Source organism: Phoenix dactylifera, unplaced genomic scaffold (assembly GCF_009389715.1).
Source record: "Phoenix dactylifera cultivar Barhee BC4 unplaced genomic scaffold, palm_55x_up_171113_PBpolish2nd_filt_p 000763F, whole genome shotgun sequence".
Lineage (NCBI taxonomy): Eukaryota > Viridiplantae > Streptophyta > Magnoliopsida > Arecales > Arecaceae > Phoenix > Phoenix dactylifera.
The window spans coordinates 181,656-195,156 of record NW_024068134.1 but is presented as its reverse complement, the minus strand read 5'-3'; the positions used below and the strand labels follow the sequence as shown (position 1 = coordinate 195,156).

At 36.4% G+C, this 13,501-nt stretch overlaps 1 long non-coding RNA gene across 1 annotated transcript; it reads right to left on the bottom strand.

The window, feature by feature from the left end:
• Nucleotides 1–7,349: 7,349 nt before the first annotated feature.
• On the bottom strand, nucleotides 7,350–13,184 carry LOC103720264. The gene is made up of 2 exons (XR_005509048.1): nucleotides 12,763–13,184; nucleotides 7,350–7,635 (listed from the first exon to the last, which is right to left on the bottom strand). It is a non-coding gene; the product is annotated as an uncharacterized LOC103720264 (long non-coding RNA).
• Between the last annotated feature and the right edge of the window lie 317 nt (nucleotides 13,185–13,501).

The following is a 13,501-nucleotide window of genomic DNA, read 5'->3' as shown; positions in this document are numbered from 1 at the left end:
GCCAACCTTGCACCTACATCTACACTCCCCAAGACTCTTTTCTTGAGAATTTCACTATAATCTATAATCCAGATTATAGCCTAGTTATTTTTGGGTTCACAACCAAATCCAGTTGATTTGTCTAGGTCAATCAACAAAAATCTACAATAAAGAGAGGCAATTGGAACTTGAGGATGAAATGCGACCGAAGCACCCGCAACTTTTTGAAGACTCAAGTATGCAATTTTGAGGACAATTTTTTTTAAGAAGGGAAGAATGACCAACCTTAATTTGCCGTAGGATAGCTGGGTAGAACTTATCCCAGCTAGCCGCTGCAAGGGAGGGCAAGGCCATGCAATTTCACTGAGGCTCCACCCCCTTCTTTCCTTTTCGGCCAATCTCTTTGCTGGCAAGTCTCCAATCTTGAAAGGACAATACAAGGAGATCAGTCTCGTCCTTCTATTTCTTCTCCTTGTCCAATTGCCAACACCACCACAATCTTCTCTCTTCTCCTCTTCTTCTCTCCTCCCTTTCTTTCCTCTTCCTTTCTTTACTTGGGCTCACCATGCCCTATTTTGAGACGCCAGATCTACAACCTCAAGCTCGTTGGAGCCAAGATTTCCTCCCTCATTCTTTCTCTTTTTGATCAACCCAGCAATGGCCAGAATCCAGCAAAAGGTCACCAAAAATAGACCAAAAAAGGAAAAACATACCAATTCTTTTCACCACCTCACTCTGGTTGTTCCACCCGCAACCTTGTTGCCGAATCTTTGGTTGCTCCTTCGGCTACAACCTTCGGTCCTCTGGCTGCAACTGCGGTCAGCCCGAGGGCCTCCTCCTCGCCTTTGTTCCTTGGTGGGGTAGGCTCACATGCCTCCCTGTTCCTCCCAAGAAAAGAGAAGTGGGCGACAAAGAAGAAAAGAAAGGAAAAAAAGAGAGAAGAGAAAAAAAAGAAAAAAAAGGAAAAATAAAAAAAAAAGAGAGGGGAGAGGTGATTGGAAAAAAAGAGAAAAAAGGAAGATAGAGAGATCCCATTTTTGGTTCATTCTTTCTCTCTCTACCTGATTTATAGATCTTATTTAAGGGTCCTAGATCGATGTTGCAGTGACCGCTTAGACCAGTCTTTTCTACCTCTTTACCTAGTTTGGACTTGAAGCCTGTTCAAGTCCATTTCAATTTTTTCTTAATTTGTATTTAGATTTTTAAATAGTCGAATATCAATTAATTTATCTTCTTAAATGGTTTTGGACAGGCGCAGCCGATTTGCCCATTTGAGCTTAGTGATCTTTGGGTGAACAAATGTAAGTGACCTCGACACAAACCTTGCTAATTTAATTTATATAAGGTATGAAAATATAAATTATAATGATGTGATTGGACTTGCATTCTTTTTAAATTTTTTTATGATTATGAATAATTCATATTTTAGCATCGTGCTTTACTATAAATGATTTATACATGAATTATCTTCTCTAAAATTATGAAAAAAATGCATGCTACTATGAAATGACATATATGTTGCATGATTATGCATTTCAAACTTTTATGATGCTACTTAGCATTTTTTTCAACCTAATTATTTAAGTATGATTTATAGAAAATATGAAATATTTTAAAAGCTCTCAGATAGCCATGACCGCCCCTAGATATGGGGGCCAATCGACATCCTAGAGCTAGCATCTAATAAAAATCACCATTTGCCAATGGGTTAAAGTTGGGAACGATTACGAACTATTATTCCTTGTCGATTATCAAATTGGTCCTGTTATGGGTTATAGTGATTGTAGCACGACAAATCTATGAGCATTGCTTTAATAGATTATGTGGCTAATTAGCAAATATCTGATGATTACAAATATTTTAATTGCACTCAAATTTGGCTTTACGAACTTGCATGATTTGTACATATATGATTGGATTGCTATGATATGGTTTGTTATTATGTCTATGAAATGCTCTATTTTATAATAAAAATTTACTTTTCTAATGGTATGTTTAATCATGTAAAAATTTATGTTTGATCCGATAAGATGGTGCATGGTACTTACTGAGACGTTAAGCTCATTCGTCTTTTTATATTTTTTTAGATAATTTAGGTTGCTTGGAGCGAGGAGGAAAAAATGAAATGACGGATGCTCTAATAAGCTTGAAGCGTAGTAGCAAGCTATTAATAAAAAAAGGGTTTATGACATAAAATTATGGGTTATGTAGCATTGAATATTCAAATGTTGGAATTAGATGCTCTATACCCGCTCCTCTTTGTTTAATAAATAAAAAATCTTATGACCACTTTTATTATTGGCTTATTATACAAATTTTCTATTGTGGGCTTTGTGTTATTGTGGGCAATACCGCGCGATAGGATGACCATGTCTTGCTCTAGATCTGGGGCATGATAGTAGTCATCATCATCCTATAGGTTTTAGCTTTATCACACATCAACATCAGTTTTCTTGTCCCTACCATGGTCATTTCATGTTCTTGAATCATTTTATTGCCCATAATCTGAAAACATGACAATGTGGTCTTTGTTGCCCCTAAATTTTCTTGATGTTTCAAGTGCTATGTGTCAATCATCTGGATATACATTTGACAAGTCTTTATTTTCTCCCGATCTATTTGTAATTTTATATAGTGGATCCATAATAATAGAATAACTGAATCTATATTTCTAGGTAATTAGTCTTGATAGGGAATTCATTTGTAGTTGTATCACCATTGAAACAACAATCCATATACTATTTGCTAAATCTGTTGGTTTTTAACTTTTCCTGAGAACTTCTTAAAGTTCACTTTGACATGCTCTGTGTATGCAACATGGCATGCAAAATTCAGCTAGAGAGGCAAGCTAAAAAATAAACCAATCAATTTTGCAATTTCTTAGATTTTTGACTTCTATGATATCATCAAGACCCAAAAGTTCTATCAAAATTTTTAAGTTTATTTGTTCTGGGGTTAGTTGTGTCATATATCAATTTGAAAAAATATGTTTTCTTTTTGCATACATACCCTTCTAAATATTGAAATTTTAGGATATACTAGAGATTTTTTTTCTAGAAAATCTAAAGCTCCAAAGAAAAGTGGCTTAAATTATACAGCATAAGAGATGACCTTCTACCACATGGCCGCAGAGGTTATTAATAAGTCTGAAAAGTTCTGAATTTTTTCAATAATTTTGCTTGGGGATAATTGATGGATTCTTCCACCTATCGTGTGCCTTTAAGAGATTCTAATCCTTTTTTATATTCTAATACATGCCCTCATATATGCATCTATAACAATAAATATGATAAGCTATATTTTGATGAAATAAGATATTGTGGTTGTTAAAAATAAAGAAGAATAACGTAGACTAATCTCATGATTAGCAAAAGAACTTCCATAACTCTTTTTGTTATCTAATTGCTTAATCAATCTTTTTCTTGAGAAATATTTTTGCAGAAAACATTGAGGAGCAGGCACTAGACTAAAATCTGAGTGTTAAAACAAATTAAAATAGACAAAAATAAAATTATTGTTTTTGCACATAAACCCTCTTAATTATGTGAAATTGTATGAATACCCTTGTAAAATTGTTATTTGCATATACATTGTTCACTCGTGTTATTTGGTAGTTATTTGTCCTCTCCTCTTTACCATGTTACCAGGAAGCTCCTTTGGATTTATTGTGAAATATATGGAATAGAACTCATTTATTGTGGTTCAAAATCCATGTTGAACTTCTTAATATGAACTATCTAGAGCTTGCACTCTTTAAGCAATTTTTATGTTAGATGGAGGCTAGGTGACTATTGATAGCATATGAGCAGTAAATTTAATTTGTGGTATGGCAGCTTATAACCAACGATATTTACTTTCAGTATGGATAATTTAAAATTCTTTCAGTATTTAGAAGTCATTTAGATACGTAATTATCAATTAGAAATTAACTTTGGAAGAGTTGCAGAGGTGTGCTATTTTCTGTGAGAGACTGTCAATTCACTTTAGTCAAAATTTAGCATGCTGCATGTAATTATCTTTACCTTCTCGGATATCTATCAACTTATTTATTTTTTATTATCAGGTCATATAACTCCACAAAGAATCGCTGGAACTGTTCTGTCAGGAAGAGATTGCATCCATTTTTAGCATCAGGGTTTATTGAACAACCTTTTGGGGCTGTTGCTCTTGATGTGAACAATGCAGAATGTCCAAAAGCAGATCCTTTGAAGAGATATGCCAGCGACGATCGGGAACTAAATATAGACAGGCCTATCACTTCCAATGTGTGTCTGGGTTGTCACACTACCAGCCCAAAAGAGCAATTTTTGGACTGGCAGTCCATTTCTACAGGAGATTCCAAGTGTTTAAGAGCAGGGAGCATACCTAACTGCAAGAAGATTCTAATGCATAAGCAAAGTGGTGGAATCAATTGCAGAAGATGATTCTTTGCACTACATCAGGGGAAACTAATTACAAATCTCCGAAGTGATTATGGCAGAGCTTGTCAAATTCTGGTGATTTGGCCCTTAAGAGATGTTAACAAAAGTTTAAAGATACCAGTATCTCAAGTTTATGGGCATGGGACAGTGACGTAACTGCTGCTACCAACAGAAATATTACTGCACCTCGATATTTTCAGAATGGAAATTTTGGTTCCTTATCTTTTGCACCGTTGCAGTTGATGGATGTAGATGGTTGCCTTTCAAGTGAAAAGTTGTCTAAATCAAACAATCATATTCAACCTACACCAAGTCCTGTTCATTGTTCTACACCACCAGACCTTGCTTTAAGTCTTTCTTTATTCCGAGCAGCCCAGTCTCTATTTTAAGAAGTGCAGCAAAGGGTTTTGATAAAACTCCTCTTATGAGAAATCAAGGATGTTAGAGAATTAAACCGTTGTCTCAAGAAAAGTCAGATGGAAACTGCTGATGCAAGATATTCTGCCGGCATTAACAATTTTTCTTGGAGGGCTGAAAATTTTGAGGATGTTTTGGAGTCTGAACATGTGCACATAGGAAGCAGCAACCATGTCAATTGCAACGGAACTGTTTATCTGAGTGGCGACCAGATTTGCTTGTGTCACGATTTTTTAAAACATGAAGAATCTGATGCTACAAAATCTGTAGAAAAAGGGCCACGAGTGGTCGATGTGGTATGTGCTCTATCGTTGTGATTTATGTAGCTCTCCCCAAGGTTTAGCTGCAACCAGAAACTGAAAGAATAATTTCCTTAGATTTATTCCAAAAGCATATGCATGTATGAACTAAAAAAGATATTATCACTTTTTTCCTTAATATGTCTTTTTAATGGAGATGTATTCCTTTTGGAATGTCCTGTATTTCAATTTTCAATATTAGACTGCTGGATATTAATTTTTGTGCATTATCAGCATGCATTTTACATATTTTATCTCACTAGTTCTAGTAAATATAAATCGCCATGGAAGTCTCAATCAACTAATCATACTGGCAGGTCCCTATCAACATCGACATACTGCAAAATCCTCATGGTGAGCCACATTATCCTCAATCTTCTATAAATTCTAAGACATTCATGAGGTGGCTAACCAGCTTGTGAGCTGCCCTAGCATTCCTGTTTATTTAAATTATTATCTAAATAGACTAATATGCATTGGAACAAGAAGCAAGTATTGGAGTACATTTTCAATAAATGCTAGGAGATCAGCAATAAGGATTTGCCAAATTGTGGGTTTTATAGAATTGTTTTTAATATATTATTTAGATTGTAAGTATTGAAACAAGGAACAAACTTAGCCTAAACACACAAACTCTCTCTATCTCTCTCGTGTATACCGCACAAAGTATATATGGATGCTTGCGAAGTTCTGCCGAAGAGGTTCATTCTCCTCACTCAGGAAATGAGAAAGAGAGTATATTACTTATTCCATGTTTTTGTGTTGATTTCTAGCGCAATATATCTTCCTTCTTGTACCTTGCTTATATCGAAATTAATAAAATTCAAGTGGAATCTTCTTATGAAGTCTTTGATTCGTAAGCCTTTTCATTTTCTTGGATACTTCCCATGAATCATTTCTTTTATTTTTTAAAAGATGAGAGGATTCCTAACTTTGGTTTCATGGAAGACTCCAGTAGGGTGAAGTACCATGAACCAAAGGAGGCATATAAAGGCTTATATGCTTCTGTGCATCTTCGTGAGTCAAACGGCCATATAAAATGAAATGTATTAAAATGTTTTGTTGCATTATCATAGAAGAATAAATAGATGATAGAAAATGGTGTACCAAGTGATCCGATCAAAGAAAAGAAAGATTTTCTTTAATCCGCTTAACTCAAATTTCTCGGAAAATAACTAGAAGAAGATAGTAGAATTTCAAAAATAGGGCTTTAAGTCTCCTTTTCTTTTATTAATATTTAGAAAATGAGCTACATAGCCTATATTTATAATGTGAGATCCGTCCTAGCATAATTTAGATTTTTCTTCGTAAATCTAGTAGGACTCTCTTTCCTAAAATAGACATTACTAGTAAAAATCTTTTAGAAAAAGCTAAAAATCTTGAGAGGTAGATCTCAACTTTTACAACAACCCTATTTTCTATCGCTTTGTCTGATTCTTCTCAAATAGAGAGTTACGCCAGGTCAAAATTTTATCTTGAAAGAAGAGTTTCACTTTGAAAGACCTGTTTCAGGCTCCAAATGATAGAATTTGGGCTCGATTGCTAGAAAAGTCAACCCTCAAAGAGTTTGGTTAGCTGTGGGGATCCAGACTCAAACCATTTACTTGAGGCTGTTGGAAATTGAGTTGTTTACCATTACGTCAGGATTGAGTTGGATGTGATAAGATGGCTGGACGAGCGGGTTTACAGATCCGATGGGAAGGATCAATGCTAGCTGGAGAAATTATTAGGTAGATCATATCTGAACCTAGTTTCAAATGAATCGGCCTTAAAAGGATGAAATGAATCGGCCTTAAAAGAATGAATTAAATCCACTTAGGATGAATTCATTCTAAAACCAGAGTGGACCTAATCCATCAAGTAATTTTCCTGCTAGCTGGACATGTACAAGCGAAATTTTACTCAATATATAGTGGTTTTAAGCAAAAATTTGATGTAAAACTGTTTAGTAATGGACTCCAGCGCATCAAATTTTCTTAATCCAATGGCTTTGACGGTTAGGTCGCCCCATAAAGCATGACATGATACTTCCTCATGAATGAAGATCATAGCACAAGGCAGAAGAAACTTTTAGGTCTGTTGCAGGATTAAGAATGTTTCACAACACGCTTATAAGATTCGACTATAAATCTCCAAAGGTGCATGAAGAGGTGATGATGGGACAAAAACAAATCCCAGAATCCTTCTAATATTGCACTTATTCTTGGCCAAAATGAAGTATCCACATCACAAGGGAGCTAAATCAGGTTCCTTCACATCCATTACCCACAATATTTTTACGTTATACAAGTGTGTAGACAACTGGAGAACTTCGTTGGGAAGAACAAACCTTCTCTCCTTTACAAAACACCCAAGGTTTCTAATTCTGATTAAAAATATTTTTGTATTGCTATTGATAAAGTAAAATAACACAGGAAAATCAAAGGGCCATCATATGCCGTTAATATCAACAGTGGAGAAGATTGCCCTGAGTTTCAGTAAAAGATTGGCCAGCATATTTGCCTCCTGTTTTGAGTTTCCTATCACGAAAGATGTACATAATCATGGACAGTATATAGCTAGATGAAGCTCATTCGAAAGCAGTGTCTAAAGCCAATTAAAAGCAAAGGCACCCTCAAAATGGTCAGTTTCAAGTTGTCAATCTCTCAACTAAAAAGGATCTGTGGCTGCTGCGCTTATCTTCATTCATGATCATTAATGCAACAATTGCAAGAGAATGCCTCTACATTTTGTATCACAACATTCTGCCACTTCCATGGCTCAATATTACTAGCACCATCTCTTCTCTTAGATAGTGTTTCATATTCTATACCATTTCATAAAAGACTCCAACCTTAAAATGTTTACATCTAGACACTCCAAACAAAAATAACCATCATAAAATTCTAAAAAGGTTGGAAGTGGATGCCAAATAACTGCACGATCCCAAAAGCTTAAGCTGATAGAGAATGGGCCAACATTGTATATTAGGCTTAACAGGCCTTCTTATGTGTGGTCTGAACCATGCTCGTGAAAAGAAAATTGAGCAAAAGACAGACAAGAATCAGTCCTCAAAGCTTGACCTGATAGAGGACGGGTCAACAATGTAGATTAAGCTTAATATCCCTTTTTAATGTGCACCCTGAACCATCCATGTAGAGGTATAACTGAGTCAAAGACAAACAAGAATCCAAGCTTAAGCTGACAAGGAAGGCTTTAACACCTCCTCCTCATACATGGCTTGGACCATGCACATGAAGAGACAATTGTGTCAATGACAGATAAAAATTAGCACCACAGATAATCAAGGATAATTGATAGATAACAAGTCAGCATTGTATATCAGGGTTAACAGTGGAAATAGTCATACTTCTCAAATATAGTCATTTAATTCAAAATTTAAACTGGTACTAAAATTGGAAGCAAGTAAACAATAAGATAATTGGTTTTCACATATCAACCAAAGAAAAATGAAGCAAAACATGGAATGTTTGACGGAGAAAAATAATTTGCAGGAAACCTCATCTTGACAATGGGAGTCTGTAAATTATGTTGGACCAGAAAAAAAAAAAATTTCTTGCACGTAAAAGTGCACTGAACAGATTTATATACTAGCAAATAATAATGCAAGGTCTTGTAGGGAAAACATCACAACCCGCATGGAATGGACGCAGCAAGTTTGTTGCAATATAACAAGCAAATAATGGCATCAAAACCAAGAAAAACTTGGGCAATGGTGGAAGCTAATATTTGCAAATGCTTCCAAAAGAAGGTGTGCCCCGGAGAGGGGTCACAGGGGTGAGGGAAATAGTAATTTAACAAGAGGAAGGAAAAGGTCCATAAGAGTTGATAGACGGACAAAATAAAAGACAATTTATAATTTAAGAATGAAAGAAAGGAAGGCTTTCAAGAGATGGACACATTATGCCACCCTCCTCAGAAAATATTGTTGACCCATTGTGTAGCCCTATAAGCTTCTGCCAGGATACATATTAGTGGTGTCACATCAGTTGTGAGATTAATGAGAAGCTTGAGTCAACTTGAGCCTAGCTTGAATTGGGCTTGAATCGACCTCAAGTTCAAACAGGACCAATGTTGAAACCAGCTTATCGGCTCAAAATTAGTTGCAAGCCGAGGTGGAATTAACCTAGTCCTAAAGCTCGAACAGCAAGAGAAGAAAAAGAAATAATATCATTAGTTTCTGCACAAGGCCATATGAAGTCTGCTAAATGTACAATGAGTTTCAAGAGTCAAAGAAAAGGGAGAAACGTTGAACTAGATTTCTCAAATAACTTCTTGAAGATCCTCAATTGGCTATCGCCAGTTTAAAAGCAACATGTTCCCATGTTACGCATTCACAAAAGTCAGACATAGGTCTTTTTCTTCTGGAGAGAAGGGGAAGGGGAATAACCACAAAGAGTTGTCTCTCTCCATGACAAATAAAGGTTCCTCACTCCAAATGTGAAGTATCAAAGCAGAACTTCAAACAACAAATCTATAGGCAATCAAAAGAAGAAGAAGAAGAAAAGAGTTTTCCTTAATCTTATCTATCCTGACCAACAAGGATTTTTTTCTTTTCCATCATTTCTGACTCATGTTAAACTTTCTTTCATTTATGAGAAAATATTTAAAGCATTCTTAAAATCTCTATACAATCTAAAGTGCACTTAAACCTAGATTTCTGCACGTGTCAAATATGGCCTAAAAACCATACAATCTCTCTCTCTCTATCTATATAAATAAGTAGTAAGGGGCTTGTGGCTGGACAAAACTCATGCCATGTAATTAATCCTATTTTTTTTCCCTAAAATTTCAATTGGGTAGATAATGTTTTTCCTTTATTTTTGGAATCTCAATTTTACAACAAGTGATCAAAGCCATCCATCTTCCTCCCATGTGCATTGCACATGCCAAACACTAGTGTAATAGTAATTAACATGTTCAATGCACATGCTTGTAAACAAGTAGTCTATTTAAAGATGGTTGATATCACACTGAAAGCATTATCTGCTCAAACGGGGGAGAGTGAATAGAAGCAAGGATGAAAGGAGAAGGAGACATTTCCTTTGTGTGCAAATGAGGGGTTGTCATGAGGTCAAAATTATCTCATAATCGGTGCTAGGAATATTGAGGTCAAGAAGTTAATTGCAATCCCAGCATATCAAAATTTACTATTAAGCTATGATTTATTGCATGTCCAGCAAGCCAGCAACTTCTATGCTATCTTTGGCATAAAAAGGAGTAAGCAAGGCATAATCTGTCTGCACACTTCTGGAAAAAGAGTAAGCCTTCATTTTTTAAAAAAAGGAAAAACTGAGATACCCAAACATTCAATAAGTTTCGAGTGATTTTTATGGGTTTCAGCCCTCTATTTATGGTAGACGATTCTACTACAGAAATTCAATAAACCAATATAAATTTACATTAAAAATGAGAAAAATAAAATAACCTTCATCAATTTTTTCTACGTATTTACGTTCAATCATATTCAGTATTTGGTCCAACCCGGAGACCTTATCCCCCAATGAGTTTCCACCTCTTTTTTTTAGGAATTTTACAATAATAAGTTGCATCTTTATCAAGAATTAAAGATGCCTTGTAATTGAGAGATTACCAACGTGACACAAATTTTTACGTGGATAAGAATGGATGCAGAGATTACAAAGTTGACACGAATTTTACGTGGATAAGAAGAGAGCTCATCCCGATTTGATTGCATCTCACTGATATAAGCCTCTAAGAGGTTATTGCTGCATATTGCAAGCAGATGAACATACAGATCTGAAAAACACATGGAGCATTGCTTTGTGAGAACTCCTCTTAAAAGTTTATTGTTGCATATTGCAAGTAGATGAACATACAGTTCTGAAAAACACATGGAGCATTGCTTTGTGAGAGCTCCTCTTAAAGTTCATCTTCCACCTTAAAGACAACCTCTGCATATATCATCATGATGGAATAAACAGCTAAGAAAGTGTTATGCAATTAAATGGGGCTCCACATAGGAAGACACTGATGGCTTGGGAGAATCAAAATCAATGGTTTTATTTATACTGCTAAGTGCCATGCTCATAACAAGACTCTGAGATGCAAAGTAATCATCCATCAAAGGGTTAACACAAACAGAATGTCCACTACTAACTGATATGAAAAATAAGGATTGAATATATCCATGATGTGGCCTGCAGAGAAGGTATCTTGCGACATCATGATGTGTGTGATTTACCCACAAAGTGATGGCAATAATAGATGCTGCAGAAAGAACATCGTCAGCATGTGGATCCTCCAAATGAGAGGAGACTGTGATGTTGAGTTGCATAGACCAAGGACTGTGATGTATCACCTGCAAAGAACTTGATTCAAACAGCTTTTCAAACAAAACACTGAAATGGTGTGGCATGGATGCTTTGTCTGCTCAAACCGATAACTATGGAGAAACAGGTCTGAATTCATCCTTGAATTGGGAAAATGAAGCCTACATGAGCTGGAGTACCTATTGGGTAAACAAGCGAGGAACTTGTGTGGGCACAAGAACAATGAAAGCTATTGTAAGTCAATATTCAGCTTTTTGCCACATACACATTAATGTTTGATTCTTTTGCTATTATACAGCAAATTTTAGAAATACATTGTATAAATAAAGCAAGAAAAATCACATAGATGGTCCAATCCATATTTGGATCAAGAATGGAAGTAAAAGAATCTATCTTTTGCTAGGTTATAGACATCCATCGTCTGATCACAACTAATGTTCTCCTTCAATCCTAGAAAAGATAGCGGATTTTCTATACCGAACAAAAAGAATGAACTAATGGTGCATCAGAATGTATGAGAACTGTATCATTTATGATCATCAGATTCAAAATAATAAGAACAACAATAAGGCCGCAACTGGATGCATTGATTCAAAATAATAATTTCAATTATCTGATTCACACACCTGGAATATCATTATTTCTGAAATTTGCATAATCGAGCTGTTTGGATAGTCCCCAGAAATCGCATTATTACTCATGATTTACAATTAACATGTGTTTTATTGCCCATCAGGTGAAAAACAAAATCAAATAACGAACTAAAGCAAACCACCCATGAATAAGAAGAATGGCGAGCATCTTCCATCAGTCTGCTACCTATCATGGACCATTGGTTATTGAAAGAAATTAAATCGTCACAAAACAGAATGTTGCTTCAGGCCGATTGGTATAACCCAATAGGAAGCCGAAAAATTAAAGCCTGATGTGCGCATTACTGCATGTATCAAAAAGGAAAACACACACGATGCATACAAGCTTTTATCAGAAAAGAAAAAACGAAAAGGTTGCAACTGTTAGCGTAATCTCCACCCCAACAATTCAACACAGAGGCATTCCAACAACCAGAAGCTCTAATCTTATTTTCAATTATTTGGAAATCTCGACCAATTCAACACAATTCAAATAAAGTCGTTCCAAATTCAACAGAAAAAGGCAGATCTCAGAGAAATAGTTAATCAAGAAGATTCTAATCCAAATTCACATACATCATCCCCAAACAAACGCATCATTGAAGTCCCCGGAACTAGCAGCAATCATCATTGCGTACCCAAAACAGGCAGGCAGGAAACAAGAAACAGAACAAATCGGCACCATCATCACACAGAGGTAGAATAAGGAAAAAAAGAGTACCAGTTGATGATCATCATTAACTGATCAAGGATCTAGGAGGATTAGACGGGGGAGGTCTTGGAATCGTCGCTGTGGACGGAGTCGAAATTGACGGGGTTGGTGAGCATGAGGGGACGGTCTTTGGCCTCCTCCTCCTCCTCGCCCTCGTCCTCGGCGGTGCTGAGGTTGATGCAGGAGCAGCGCTCCAGGGAGGCGAAGAAGGCCGACGCCACGCTCATCCCCACCCAGTTCGCCATCCCTTCCAGCCTCTCGTACGACAGAAACCCCTGGTTCTCCATCACCTACGCTTCGTGTCGATGGCCTGCTCGCCGGAGGACGAAGAGTAGGAGATCGACACGACTATGGGGGCTATTCTTTTGGCTTTCCTCAAGAGCCAGAAGAGGTAAAAGCTAGAGAGAGATGGGTGGAGAGAGATTTGTGGTAACAGCGGACAGGACAAAAAAAGGCCACGGGACCGTTGAACGGGTGTTTTTGAGTATAGCGTAACAGCGGGGGGCAAAACTTTTGGTTTCCTTTTTTAGGAGATCGGATTGACGGTATTTTTGGTTAATTCAGGAGAGAAGTCGCTGCGGTTATTTGTCTGCCACAAAGTTATGGGCGGCAAAATATGACTCGTCAATCCGATCCGTGTTCGATCCATCATAAATAGATTTGGGTTTAGTCTAAACAGGTTCGGATCGTAAACAGGTCGACCCGTTTAACCTGTTTATTAATTGGGTCGGATATAGGTTTTAGATAT